The sequence below is a fragment of the Chlorocebus sabaeus genome, chromosome 11 (genome assembly GCF_047675955.1).
Source record: "Chlorocebus sabaeus isolate Y175 chromosome 11, mChlSab1.0.hap1, whole genome shotgun sequence".
NCBI lineage: Eukaryota > Metazoa > Chordata > Mammalia > Primates > Cercopithecidae > Chlorocebus > Chlorocebus sabaeus.
Window position 1 is genome coordinate 53114441 of NC_132914.1, and position 15618 is coordinate 53130058.

General features: G+C 41.3%; 1 pseudogene; it reads left to right on the forward strand.

Annotated features, from left to right (window-relative positions):
- Positions 1-1411: 1411 nt before the first annotated feature.
- LOC103238473 (olfactory receptor 2AP1-like) lies at positions 1412-2405 on the forward strand (annotated as a pseudogene).
- The last annotated feature ends 13213 nt before the right edge of the window (positions 2406-15618 follow it).

Consider the following 15618-nt stretch of genomic DNA (forward strand, 5'->3'; position numbering starts at 1 on the left):
GGGATTGTAAACTGGTTCAACCATTGTGAAAACAGTATGGCAATTCCTCAAGGATCTAGAACTAGAAATACCATACGACCCAGCCATCCCATTACTGGGTATACACCCAAAGGATTATAAATCATGCTGCTATAAAGACACATGCACACATATATTTATTGCAGCACTATTCACAATAGCAAAGACTTGGAATCAACCCAAATGTCCGTCAGTGACAGACTGGATTAAGAAAATGTGCCACATATACACCATGGAATACTATGCAGCCATAAAAAAGGATGAGTTTGTGTCCTTTGTAGGGACATGGATGCAGCTGGAAACCATCATTCTCAGCAAACTATCGCAAGAACAGAAAACAAAACACCACATGTTCTCACTCATAGGTGGGAATTGAACAATGAGATCACTTGGACTCTGGAAGGGGAACATCATATACCAGGGCCTATCATGGGGAGGGGGAAGAGGGGAGGGATTGCATTGGGAGTTATACCTGATGTAAATGACAAGTTGATGGGTGCTGACGAGTTGATGGGTGCAGCACACCAACATGGCACAAGTATACATGTGTAACAAACCTGCACGTTGTACACATGTACCCTAGAACTTAAAGCATAATAAAAAATAAAAATAAATTTTAAAAATTTTTTTTAAAAAAGAATTGAAAGGAGGCTCTCAAAGAGATATTTGTGCATCTATGTTCATAGCAGTGCTATTCACAATAGCCAAGTAGAAGCAATCAAACTTCCATCAACAGATGAAGGAGTAAACAAAATGTGGTATGCACATACAATTGAATATTATTCAACATTAAAAAGGAAAGAAAACTTGTCACTTGCTACAACACGAATAAACCTTGAGCTTGGGCCTGAGGGAAAGCAGACACCAGCAGCAAATATTTAGAGACTAGTAATAGTTACAAGAGTCCACAGATTCAAAAATCAAAGGGAAGCTGGGGAATCTTGATTATCACAGTTTCAATGGTACTGCTGATTCCATCCCAAAGACTTTTCAACTGTGAACTACCTTTTTTCTTTTTCCTTTTCCCTCTGAGACAAAGACAGTGATGAAAGAAACATCACTGCCAAATTAACAGATATAATGAAAGATCAAATGTAGAGACATGTTCAAAGTGAAAATAAAAACTGGAAATGGAGAATTTAGGCATTCGTTTTGAAGGTAAGCTAGGAAAGTATATGAAAATTGTTAAGAGGAGTTTTAGAGAAAATCCTACATGAGAATTTAAGAAAATAGTTCTTGTAAAGAGCCAGCTCTTATCCAATAAAAAAAGAATTTTGAGTAAGACTGTCAAAAAAAAAAAAGACACTTAAACTAATCCTATGGGTAAAACTTGCCTCTCCAAAATGTTCTTGAGCTCTTCTGTGTTCATCACTAACATTTTTCCTCTATACATTCACAAGCAGCAAAAGTTAGAAATGAAAAACCAAACCTTTCTGACAGGATTCATTCTGCTTGGACTAACAAACAACCCAGAGCTTCATATTATCATTTTTGTATTTCTCTTCCTCACCTACGTATTCAGCATCATTGGAAATCTCATCATCATCATCATCCTTACACTACTTGACTCCCACCTCCAGACCCCTATGTATTTTTTCCTCTGGAACTTCTCCTCCTTATAAATTTTCTTTACAACCACTTTTACTCCCAGGCTACTGTTCAGCATCTCAACTGGGAATAAAGCCATCAGCTTTGCTGGATGCTTCACTCAATATTTTTTTGCCATATTCCTCGGGGCCACAGAGTTTTGCCTTCTGGCTGCCATGTCCTATGACCGTTATGTAGCCATCAGCAAACTCCTGCATTACACCACCATTATGAGCAGGAGGGTCCACATTAAACTGGTTCTCTGCTCTTGGCTAAGTGGATTATTGATCATCTTTGTCCCAATCATCTTCACCAGTCAGCTGGATTTCTGTGCCTCCAACAGAAATCATTATTATTGTGAATCATTAATATTGTGAATCATTATTATTGTGACTATGGACCCCCTCACAGAAATAGCTTGCTCAGACACAAGTCTACTGGAACTGGTTGACTTTTTCTAAGCAGTTATGACCTTGATGATCACCCTGGTGCTAGTGATTCTCTCCTACACAAACATTAACAGGACTATTCGGAAGCTCCCCTCTGCTCAGCAAAGAAAAAGGGCTTTTTCCACATGTTCTTCCCACGTGGTTGTCATCTGTCTTTCTTATGACAGCTGCATCTTCATGTACATAAAACCTTCAGCAAAAGAAGGTGTTGCCTTCAATAAAGGAGTAGCTGTGCTCAATATCTCAGTTGCCCCTTCACTGAACCCATTCATTTACACTCTAAGGAATAAACAAGTAAAACAAGCCTTCAAGGACATGGTCAGAAAAATTGTAAGTCTTTATTCAGTTTAATCACTCCAAAATAAATAGAACTTTTGAATGATATTCATAGAGCTCCTCCAGCTGATAACTTGAGCTTCAGATTTCTCCTTTTGTTAAAGTGATTTCTCAGAAAAATACAATGTGAGCATATGTCTTTTTTTTTTTTTTCAAACTTGCTGACAAAAGTATTCAGAGAAGGCAAGTTCAAATTTTTTTCTGGTAGATATATTTTAATAAAGGGGAAAATTAGGAAAATTATATTCTTAGACTTTGTACACAAAAACAACTACTTGCTTAAAAACTATTTTCTTATAAATCTGGTGATTAGCTGAATGATTAAGTCTTCCTTCTCATGAGGAGCTCTTAGTCTCATCAATAAAAAAAAGTTGCAAACACATTGGGTCAGAAATGACTAGCTACTTCTCAAAGAAGGTTATCAATGATGTCCTACCAAAAAAAATTCTATTCCAGATCACCTTTTCTTAGGTTCTAAACAATTTTGATTCTGAAGCTTCTTCCTCTGACAACTCCAAAGATTATCTCTTTCTGGCATAAACCACAGAAATTATTTCCAGTTGTAAAGTACAGTACTGGCTTTCATGTGTGCTCCTAGAACATTGCTGACTGATTTGAGAGCTGAAATCAGAATGAAAACTCTTACCAAAGAACCATCTGGATTCCATTTAAAGGAAGACTCAGGTGAAGAAACTCTTCGGCAATTTTGGCAATTAGAAAAATCTGTTAAGAGCTGTATTGTGACAAGGATGTGCCTAGCTTTTACAGGATATATTTAGAGATGAAACTGAGGAGGTTGGGAGTGTTAGGATACTATGCCGTGGTCTATTAACTATCTTAACAACTTTCTGCCATCAGAGTCCCTTGGATGCCCCTCTGACCTTGCCAACTATTGTGGTGATTCCAGCCCCCTGGCTGCCTGTGCTTAAGTAGAGTCACCTGGCATTTACTACTTCAGCCCTCATCATCTCAATGAACATCAGCAAGCCCAGCTCCATGACTATCCCTCTTACTATCATCCCTGGTGAATAAGAGCCACCAGTGAACTTACTAGTCATGCTGGTGCACCTCTCAGAAACACATTCCCTTATGCCTTGGTGAATGGTGTGTCCTGTAGGCCCTCCTATGAAGTAAATCGTGTAGTGGGCCTTATGGTCTAATAGCATATATCCATCCTATCATGCCAATCTCCCTCAACCTCTTTATTTATTCCTTTACCATCTTCCAGAGCAACTCAGATATTTCCACAGTGTTGGACATCACAATTTTCAGGCTCGAAGATCCGTCCCAGCAGTGAAGTGAAATCCTCACTCCACATTCTATGAAAGTGCTCTCCAAGTCAATAAATTCTAGCTCAGCCAGTCTTACATGTTAGACCCCTGATCAAAATTCAATCCCAGGAGCACTCCTCTAACTCCTACCAGTACAAGATAGCCAATTCTTACAATTCTTTCAGTATGTAGGTTCTTTCCTCCCTATCAAGCCCAGCATGTCCTTAGCTGGATTATATTCGGTTTAACCCTAACAGATCAGCCTAGCATCTGGAAGAGGAATTGAATACAACTACTGAAAGAAGCATCAGGTGATCTCCTGAAACATCTTCCAGGTAACTCTTACTACGAAAGAGTGGGCCACCTCTGCAAATCAAAAGTGTTTGGAGGGAGTTGCAAAGTAAAAATACTTACAGGCGTCTATCCAGATGTCCCTTTTCTGTGTTTCCAGTCCCAGATTTCCCCATCAAGGTCCTTAGCTTTATAACAGACCTTCCTTGCTAATGATTCAAATATGTCTGAACCTCTATGTCATTAACAAGTAGATCAACATGCCAGTCAACCAAGTCTGTCCTTCCACTACAAGATATAAGACCCTCTTTTTAAGCTACCACATAGGCCCTCTGGATCTCATAAGCCACTAACTGCTTGTTAAAAGCCCTTAGACTTTCATCACCTCTCTTCAGGACATCAATACAACTTAGCAGTAACTGTCAATTCCATTGTCTTTGTAGGCATTTATTCCCCTGTATTTTTCAAATACCTACATCATTACATATGCCACTGCATTCTTCTTGACTAAGACATTTTTCCAAACAAACCAACTCAACTTTGAAGGATTTTGAAGACTGTAGTGCACTGAAGTTACTGATAGCGATATGAACAAAACTAAGCTAAGCTCAGTTCTTTACTAGGTGGACTCAATCCACCAACCATCAGCCTTACAGAATAAAATTCATGCCCATTTCTGGGTATAATATTATTACTTCAGTCCTGCTTGTTTGTCTATACATGCTGTTTAACAGGAAATCAAAAATTACACGACACACAAAAAAGTGAGAAAAAAAAAGTAGCAAAATATAAAGCAATGAATAGAACTAGACTCAAAAATGACACAGATGTTGGAATTATTAGACAGTGACTATAAAACAATTATGATTACCATGTTAAAGTATTTAGTGCCAATTGCTGGCAAGATGACCAAATAGGAACAGCTCTGGTCTGCAGTTCCCAGCAAGATCGATGCAGAAGGTGGGTGATTCCTGCATTTCCAACTCAGGTACATGGTTCATCTCACTGGGACTGGCTGGACAGTGGGTGCAGCCTACGGAGGGTGAGTCAAAGCAGAGTGGGGTGTCACCTCACCCAGGAAGCACAAGGGTTTGGGAAATTCCCTCCCCTACCCAAAGGAAGCCATGAGGAACAGTGCCATGAGATATGGTGCACTCCAGCCCAGATACTGCACTTTTCCCATGGCCTTTGCAAATGGAAGATCAGGAGATAACCTCCGGTGACTACACCACCAGGGCCCTGGGTTTCAAGCACAAAACAGGGTGGTCATTTGGGCAGACACCAAGCTAGCTGCAGGAGGTTTTTTAGAGGGTTTTTTTTTTTTTTTTTTTTTGCTTTTTATTTTGTTTTGTTTTGTTTTTTCATACCCTAGTGGTGCCTGGAATGCCAGCAAGACAGCACCATTTCACTCTCCTGGAAAGGGGGCTGAAGCCAAGGAGCCAAGTAATCTAGCCCGGCCATGGAGCCCAGCCAGCTAATATCCACTGGCTTGAAATTCTTGCTGCCAGCACAGCAGTCTGAGGCCGATCAGAGATGCTCCAGCTTGCTAGAGGGAGGGGCATCCACCATTGCTCGGCTTGAGTAGGTGGTTTTACCCAAACAGTGTAAAAAAAGCTGCCGGGAAGTTCAAACTAGGTGGAGCACACCACAGCTCTGAATAGACCAATAACAAGTTCTGAAATTGAGGCAGTAATTAATAGCCTACCAACCAAAAAAAGTCCAGGACCACACAGACTCACAGCCGAATTCTACCAGAGGTACAAATAGGAGCTGGTACCATTCCTTCTGAAACTACTCCAATCAATAGAAAAAGAGGGACTCCTCCCTAACTCATTTTATGAGCCCAGCATTATCCTGACACTAAAACCTGGCAGAGACACAACAAATAAAGAAAATTTCAGTACAATATCCCTGATGAACATCTGTGCAAAAATCTTCAATAAAATACTGGCAAACCAAATCCAGCAGCACATCAAAAAGCTTATCCACAATGATCAAGTCAGTTTGGCCCTGGGGATGCAAGGCTGGTTCAACATATGCAAATCAATCAATGAAATCCATCACATAAACAGAACCAATGACAAAAACCATGTGATTATCTCAATAGATGCAGAAAAGAACTTTGACAAAATTCAACAGCCCTTCATGCTAAAAAACACTCAATAAACTAGGTATTGATGGAACATATCTCAAAATAATAAGAGCTATTTAAGATAAACCCACAGCGAATATCATACTGAATGGGAAAAAACTGGAAACATTCCCTTTGAAAATGCACAAGACAAGGATGCCCTCTCTCACCACTCCTGTTCAACACAGTATTGGAAACTCTGGCCAGGGCAATCAGGAAAGAGAAAGAAATAAAGAGTATTCAAACAGAAAAAGAGAAAGTCAAATTCTCCCTGTTTGCATATGACATGGTTGTATATTTAGAAAACTCCATCATCTCAGCGCAAAGTCTCCTTAAGCTAATAAGCAACTTCAGCAAAGTCTCAGGATACAAAATCAATGTGTGAAAGTCACAAGCATTCCTATACACCAAGAACAGACAGATAGAGAGCCAAATCATGAGTGAACCCCCATTCACAATTGCTACTAAGAGAATAAAATACCTAGGAATCCAACTTACAAGAAATGTGAAGGACCTCTTCAAGGAGAACTACAAACAATGCCTCAATGAAATAAAAGAGGACACAAACAAATGGAAGAACTTTCCATGCTCATGGATAGGAAGAATCAATATCGTGAAAATGGTCACACTGCCCAAAGTAATTTATAGATTCAATGCTATTCTCATCAAGCTACCATTGATTTTCTTCACAGAATTGGAACAAACTACTTTAAATTTCACATGGAACCAAAAAAGAGCCTGAATAGCCAAGACAATCCTAAGCAAAAAATAAATAACAAAGCTGGAGGCATCATGCTACCTGACTTCAAACTGTACTACAAGGCTACAGTAACCAAAACAGCATGGTACTGGTACCAAAACAGATGTATAGACCAATGGAACAGAACACAGACCTCAGAAACACATCTACAACCACCTGATCTTTGGCAAACCTGACAAAAACAAGCAATGGGGAAAGGATTCCCTACTTAATAAATGGTGTTGGGAAAACTGCCTAGCCATATGCAGAAAGCTAAAGTTGGATCCCTTCCTTACACCTCATAAAAAAATTAACTCAATTTGGATTAAAGACTTAAATGCAAGGTCTAAAACTATAAAATCGCTAGAAGAAAGCCTAGGCAATACCATTGCAGACATAGGCATGGGCAAAGACTTCATGACTAAAACACCAAAAACAATGGCAACAAAAGCCAAAATAGGCAAATGGAATCTAATTAAACTAAAGAGCTCTGCACAACAAAAGAAACTAACATCAGAGTGAACAGACAACCTACAGAATGGGAGAAAAATTTTGCAATCTATCCACAGGACAAAGGGCTAATATCCAGAATCTACAAGGAACTTAAACAAATTTACAAGAAAAAAGCAAACAGCCCCATCAAAACATGGGCAAAGGATGTAAACAGACACTTCTCAAAAGAAGACAAAAAAACTTCTCAAATGCAGCCAACAGACAAACGAAAAAAATGCTCATGATCACTGGTCATTAGAGAAATGCAAATCAAAACCACAATGAGATACCATCTCACACCAGTTAGAATGGCAACCATCAAAATGTCAGGAAACAACAGATGCTAGAGAGGCTGCGGAGAAATAGGAACGCTTTTACACTGTTGGCGGGAGTGTAAATTATTTCAACCATCGTGGAAGACAGTGTGGTGATTACTCAAGGATCTAGAACTAGAAATACCATTTGACCCAGCAATCCCATTACTATACCCAAAAGATTATAAATCATTCTACAATAAAGACACATGCACACATATGTTTATTTCAGCACTATTCACAATAGCAAAGACTTGGAACCAAACCACATGCCCATCAATGATATCCTGGATAAAGAAAATGTGGCATATATAAACCATGGAATACTATGCAGCCATAAAAAAAGATGAGTTTGTGTCCTTTGCAGGGACATGGATGAAGCTGAAAACCACCATTTTCAGCAAACTAACAAAAGAACAGAAAACGAAACACCGCATGTTCTCACACATAAATGGGAGCTGAACAATGAGAACACATGGACACAGGGAGGGGAACATCACACACTGGGGCCTATAGGGGGTGGGGGGCTAGGGGAGGAATAACATTAGGATAAATACCTAAAGTAGGTGATGGGTTGATGCATACAGCAAACCGCCATGGCATGTGTATACCTATGTAACAAAACTGCACGTTCTGCACATGTAACCCAGAACTTAAAGTATAATAAAAAAAGAAAGCAATCCCATTTATAATAGCATTAAAAATACTTATGAATAAATTTAACCAAGGAGGAGAAAGATCTGTATACTACAAACTGCAATTAATTGAAATTGAAAAAGGCACAAATAAATGGAAAGATATCCTGTGTTATTAGATAGTAAGAATTAATAGTGCTAAGATGTCCGTAGTACCCAAAGTAATCTACAGATTCAATGCAATCTCCGTCGACATTCCAATGACATCTTTCACAGAAATAGAAAAAACAATCCTAAAATTTGTGTGGAACCACAAAAGAACTCAAATAGGCAAAAAATAAATTAGCAAGAAGAACAAAGATGGAAAGATTACACTTTCTGATTTCAAACTCTATTACAAACCTATGGTAATCAAAACAATATAGTACTGGCATAAAAGCAGGCATTTAGACCAATTAAAGAGAATAAGGAACCTAGAAATAAATCCACACAAATATGGTCAATGAAACTTCCATGAAGCTGCCAAGAATACAGAAAGGAGGAAAACATAGTCTCCTTAATAAATTGGTTAGGAAAAATGAGTATCTACATGCAAAAAAATAAAGTTAAATTATTATCTTCCACCATACACAAAAATCAACTCAAAATGTGTTACAGATTTAAACGGTAAGATGTGAAACCATAAAACTCTTAAAAGAACACATAGGGAAAGGTGCCATGACATTAGTCTTGGCAATGAATTTTTAGATACGACATCAATAACACAGGCAACAAAAGCAAAAGTAAACAAGTGAGACTACATCAAACTAAAATGTTTCTGTACAACAAAGGAAACAGTCAACAAAATAAAAAGGCAACCTACAAAATCAGAAAAAAAAATATTTGCACATCATATATTTAATAAAGGGTTAATATCTAAAATTTATAAGGAACTAATACACCTCAATAGCAAAAAAAAGAAACAAATAACAAAGAACCCATTTTTGGTGGGAATGTAAATTAGTATAGCCATTTATTAGTATTTCCATTATGGAAAATTATATAGCAATTTCTCAAAAAATAAAAGTTGTGAAATGCAGGGATTCAGCTTCAATCTTCTGCATTTGGCTGGCCAGTTTTCCCAGCACCATTTATTAAATAGGGAGTACTTTCCTCATTGCTTGTTTTTGTCAGTCTTGTTGAAGATTAGATGATTATAGGTGTGCAGTTTTATTTCTGAGTTTTCTGTTGTGTTTCATTGGTCTATGTGTCTGTTTTTGTGCCAGTACCATGCTGTTTTGGTTATGGTAGCCTTGTGTAGTTTGTCGTGTTATGCCTCTGGCTTTGTTCTTTTTGTTTAAAATTGCTTTGGCTATTCAGGCTCTTTTTGGGTTCCATATGAATTTTATAATTGATTTTTCTAATTCTGTGAAGAATGGCATTGGTAAATAAGAATGGTGTTGAATCTGCAAATTGTTTTGGGCAGTATGGCCATTTTAACAATATTGATTTTACTAAGCTTTGAGCATGGAATGTTTTTCCATTTATTTGTGTCATCTCTGATTTCTTTCAGCAGTGTTTGTGGTTCTCCTTGTAGAGATCTTTTGCCTCCTTGGTTAGCTGTATTTCCAGGTATTTAATTTTCTTTGTGGCTATTGTAAATGAGATTGTGTTCTTGATTTGACTCTCAGCATGGGTGTTAATGGTGTATAGAAATAAAATGGGAAAGGACATGAACAAACGCTTCTCAAAAAAGACATTCATGCAACCAACAAACATGAAAAAATGCTCATCACTAATCATCAGAGAAATGCAAAGCAAAACCACAATGAGATACCGTCTCACACCAGTCAGAATGGCTATAACTAAAACGTCAAAAGATAACAGTTGCTGGCAAGGCTGCAGAGAAAGGGGAATGCTTATACACTTTTGGTGGAATGTAAATTAATTCAGCCACTGTGGAAAGCAGTTTGGAGATTTCTCAAAGAACTGAGAACTACCATTTGACCAAGCTGTACCATTACTGACATATATCCAAAGGAAAATAGAGTATTATACCAAAAAGATACATACATGCATGTTCATTGCTTCGCTATTCACAAAAGCAAAGACAGAGAATCAACTTAGCTGCCCATCATGTGTGGATTGAATAAAGAGAATGTGGGAAGGGAGTGGCCAAGGTGGCCAACTAGAAGCAGCTAGTGTGTGTGGCTCTCATGGAGAGGAACAGAAGGGGCAAGTAAATACAACTCCTTCAACTGAAATATCCTGGTACTCATATCAGGACTAATCAAGGAAACAACTTGTCCCACAGAAAATGAAGAAAAGCAAGACAAGAAAACAGCCCACCTGGGAGCAACATGGAGCCTGGGGAACCCTCTCCTGCCCAGGGAAGCAGTGAATGAATGAGCAACCCCAGGAAATTACTCTTCTCCCACATATATTTGCAACCCTTGGGTCAAGAGATCTCCTGGTGAACCCACTGCACCAGGGCCTTCAGTCTTCAGTCTGACAAACAGAGCTATGTGGAGTCTCAGCAGAGCAGCCACTGAGTCATGCAGGGAGACCCTGGAGCATTAAATATTCAGGCTTTTTGGCAAAAGTAGCTGTAGCTCCAGCAAAGTGGGAGGTTAGGTTCCTGTACATACCCCTATGAAAGAGGCTGAATCCAGGATACTGAGCAGCAACAGCCCAGGGAGGTACAGACCTGTTACCAGCCCAAAGGCACCTGTAGGAAGTGACTGGAGACCCCAGTGGGGAGGTCCTGCCCAGTGAGGCGCAATGGGATTGGGACTTGCTTAAAAAAGCAGTCTGGCCATGTTTTGGTAGAGCAGCTGTGCCGTGCTGAGGGTCCACTTCAGGCCCCACTGACCTCAGACACTCTGAGGCCCAAAGGCTGGAAAGGCTAATTCACCCCAACAGCTGTTCCATAACAACCTGCAAGGCCCCACTTGCATAACAACTCACAAGATAAGACCCACTGGCTTGCGATTCCAGCCAGCTACCAGTAGTGGCACTGCACCTCCCTAAGACAGCTCCCACAGGGAGAGGCAGGCCACCATCTTTGCTGTTTGAGCACCTTAGCCATTCTAGCTTTCAAGCTTCGGAGGGTGGAGAAGAGATCCCCCAACACAGCACAGCTGCTCTACCAAAACACAGCCAGACTGCTGCTTTAACCAGGTGTCCAATCCCATTCCTCCTCACTGGGCAGGACCTCCCAACTGGTGCCTCCAGCCACCCCCACCTGAGCTCTTCAGCCAACAGAAATCTGAAATGCCCCCCGGGATGGCACTCTCAAAGGGAGGGGCAGGCTACCATATTTGCTTTTTGGACCAGTTAGCCTTTTCAGCCTTTGGGTTTCAGAGTGTCTGAGGTCAACAGGGCCTGAAGCGGACCCTCCGCACAGTACAGCTGCTCTACCAAAACATGGCCAGATGGTTTTTTTAAGCAAGTCCCAATCCCATTCCTCCTCACTGGGCAGGACCTCCCAGCTGGGGTCTCCAGTCACTTCCTTCAGGTGCCTTTGGGCTGGCAACAGGTCTGTACCTCCCTGGGACAAAGTTCTCAGAGGGAGAGACAGGCTGTCATCTTTACTGTTTCACACCCTTCATTGGTGATACCTCCAGGTTCTGGAAAATCTGAGAACACAAGGAACCAAAGTGGCTCTAAGAATACCACAGCAGCCATATGGAAAAGTGGCCAGACTGTTCCCATATCTCCTCACTAGGAAGGTCCCCCAGGCCTGGACTTCCAGCCACCCCACTACCAGAGCTATTGAGCCAGTACCAACTCAGCAACTCCCTGGACAGAGCCTCCCAGGTCAGCTGAAAGCCTTTCTGCCACTGCCTCTGCAATGAAACTGCCCTTGCCACCCTCAGACTAACAAGCGAGCAAAGACCCTAAGTGCCTTATTCACACATCCAACAAACTGCAGTCAACTCAAGGAGAGGAGACGAGTCCATCTCCCCCAGGTCCCACACCACCCCCCAAGGTTCATTACCAGACAGGGAACCCCTTGCTTGGGCCCATAGCACAAATCCTTCATCTTGGGCTGACTGCACTGAGCGATTGCTGACCTGCATCTCTCTGAGATGGAACCCTCAGGAGTCAAGCAAACAAACCCTTGGCCACAACCACTACTAAGATCTCTTCCTCTGCTGCCTCTAAGCTGGGGAAAGAGCATACACACTGAGATCACTCCAGAGCTGCAGTGGGCAGCCCAGGAGTGCTAAGTTGTGAACTACAGCCAGCACTCAAGGAAGAGAGGAAACCTCATGTTAAATGCACTGAGAGGGAACATGGCTGCAACTCGAGGAAACATAGGGGAGTCACACCCAAGGGGTGAGTCTATCAACTTACCAATAAGCCTAGTGTCACCTGCTGGATCACACTCCAAAGCTTGAATGCCAAAATACCTCACTAACATACCCCCCTCTGAAACCAGAGACAAGAAGTCAGCTTCAAATAAAGACCCTACACAAGATTTTAGCCTGGTGAAAACATCCAGAAAAGAAGTCTCTTGATTGTACTCAATCTACACTGCAGTTAAAGGAACACCCACACACAGAGATGAGAAAGAACCAATGCAAGTACTCTGGTAACTCAAAAAGCTAGAGTGTCATATGTCCTCCAAACAACCACACCAGTTCTCTAACAAGAGTTTCTAACCAGGCCAAACTAGCTGGAATTACAGAAATAGAATTCAGAATATGGATAGGAATAAACATCACTGGGATTCAGGAGGATGGCAAAACCCAATCCAAGAAAATAATAATCACAATAAAGGGAGCTGAAGGACAAAATATCTGCTGTGAGAAAGAACCTAAGAGGTCTGACAGAGCTGAATAACACGATACAAGAATTTCACAATGAAATCACAAGTATTAACAGTGGAATAAACCAAGCTGAAGAAAGAATCTCAGAACTTGAAGACTGGTTCTCTGAAATAAGATAGTCAGACAAAAATAAAGAAAAAATAAAAAAGAATGAACAAAACCTCCAAGAAATATGGAATGATGTAAAGAGGCCAAATCTGTAAATCACTGGCATCCCTGAAAGGAAGGGGGAGAAAGCACACAACCTGGAAACTATGTTTTAGGATATTGTCCATGAAAACCGCCAATCTTGCTGGAGGCCAACAGTCAAATTCAGGAAATACAGAGAACTCCTGCAAGATTCTATGCAAGAAGATCATCCCCAAGATACATAATCATCAGATTTTTGAAAGTAAAACTGAAAGAAAAAATATTAAAGGCATCTATAGAGAAAGGACAGGTCACCTACAAAGAAATCCCCATAAGGCTAACAGTAGAACTCCGAGCTCAAACCCTAAAAACCAAATAAGAGTGAGGACCTGGGAAACCCTTCCGGATCCACTTCCACCATGTGGAAGCTTTACTTGCACTTTCACTTGACTTTCGCTTTCAATTTAATAAATCCTGCCGCCTCACACTGTTTGGGTCCACGTTTTTCTCTAATTGAGCTGTAACACTGGCCACTGCCATCCACGGCTTCATTCCTTGAAGCCTGTGAGACCACTAACCCTTCCTTCAATCGAGAAAAAACCTTTGATTAGGGGAAGACTTCTCCTCTCATTTATGGAGGCCCGTCTGGGATTTCTCCAGAGTGGTGAGTAACATCAGACCCCTTTCACTTGCTATTCTGCTCTATCTTCTCTGGCTAGAGGTGAAAAACTGTCATCCCTAACTCCCGGCACTGACGCGGTGGAGATCATGGCGCAGCGACAAGCCTCTACTCTGCAACAGCACATGCATGCGTTCCCTGCCTTTTCTGATCCATGCCTCCTGGGTCCTAACGTCCTCAGAGAAGACTTTCTTGAGGCCCTATCCTCTAGGATCTTTCCTGCCCATGAGTCTCAGAATCTTTTGTCTAGGAGCCTAAGTCAAGTGTGGTGGCAATCCAAAGACCCTTGCCTATGGTGCCCCCAGGCTTATTCTTATGCAAATGGGTATCAATATACTTATACGGGACCTGTCCCTCATAACCTGTACCCAAGGCATTATCCGGGACATCAAAAGGCATGTCAGCGGCTGATAGAACACCTAGGACACTTTTCATTTTGTTGCCCTCAACTTACTCCAGATTGTAGAGGCTACTTTAATTACCACCTTTCCTGTCTGGGATCAGCCATTAGAACTGTAGAGCTTCTCCACATGAAGCAGTCAGACATATGGGCCAAAAACAATATAATAGACAATAGGTCCCCGATTCAAGTCCAAAGGTCAATGAATATTCTTATGAGGGCAAATAGGGGACAGAAAATTTGGGTATGAAAAAAACTGTTTCAACCTTGGTCCTCCAATTTGCCACTGCCCACCCTAAAACTGTTGTGCTGTAGTGCCATTTTCAAGGAATTTATCTTGCTGGAACAGCTCCAAACCCAGAAATATGCTACCTGGTGGCTGGTCTCTGAACTCAAAATACACCCCGAACCTAAGACCCACTCACAGATGCAAAGGCAATTGTGGGCATGCTGGTAAGAAGCCACTAAAATCCAGCAGCCCCAGCCCCCTTTTTTTGGTGACTAAAAAAGGGCAGGAAATGAGTCTGGACAAAACTTCTAAGTCGGTAAGCTCAATTAAATCCGATAAGCAGAGTTCCATGGGTGACTGCGCACCGTGGAAAGAGAAGGACACTAGGACCATAGGGGACACCCTAGGGTTTGTGCTCAGTAGGGGATGACTAGGGCTGCTCCTTTCAGATGGGAGACGTTCCCTCAAAAGCGAAGCCACCCCGAGGTATATCCTGGATAATTGGGACCAATTTGACCCTCAAACACTGAAGAAGAAGCGACTTATATTTTTCTGCAGCACCGCCTGGCCACAATATCCTCTTCCCAGAGGACAGACATGGCCATCCAAGGGAAGTATAAACTATACTACTATCCTACAGCTAGATCTCTTTCGTAAAAGAGAGGGCAAATGGAGTGAAGTGCCATATGTACAGGCTTTTTTCTCACTAAGGGATAACACACAATTATGTAAAAAGTGTAATTTACATCATACCGGGGTCCTCAAAGTGTACCCCCATACCCAGGTCTCCCCACAGCTCCCCCTCCCACTAGTAAGGACTATCCTTTGACCCTAACAGCCTGAAAGGAACCAGACAAAAAGATAGTCAAGGAACCGAAAGGCGCCAATGGCCCTCAATTGTGTCCTCTCCAAGGAGGAGGAGGAGACTTTGGCCCGGCGTGAGTACCTGTCTGTTTTTCCCTCTCAGATTTAAAACAAATCAAACCTGAGCTAGGAAAATTCTCAGATAATCCTGATGGATACATAGACGTCTTACAGGGATTGGAACAACCTTTTGACTTAGCATGTAGAGATATTATGTTGTTATTAGGTCACACATTATCT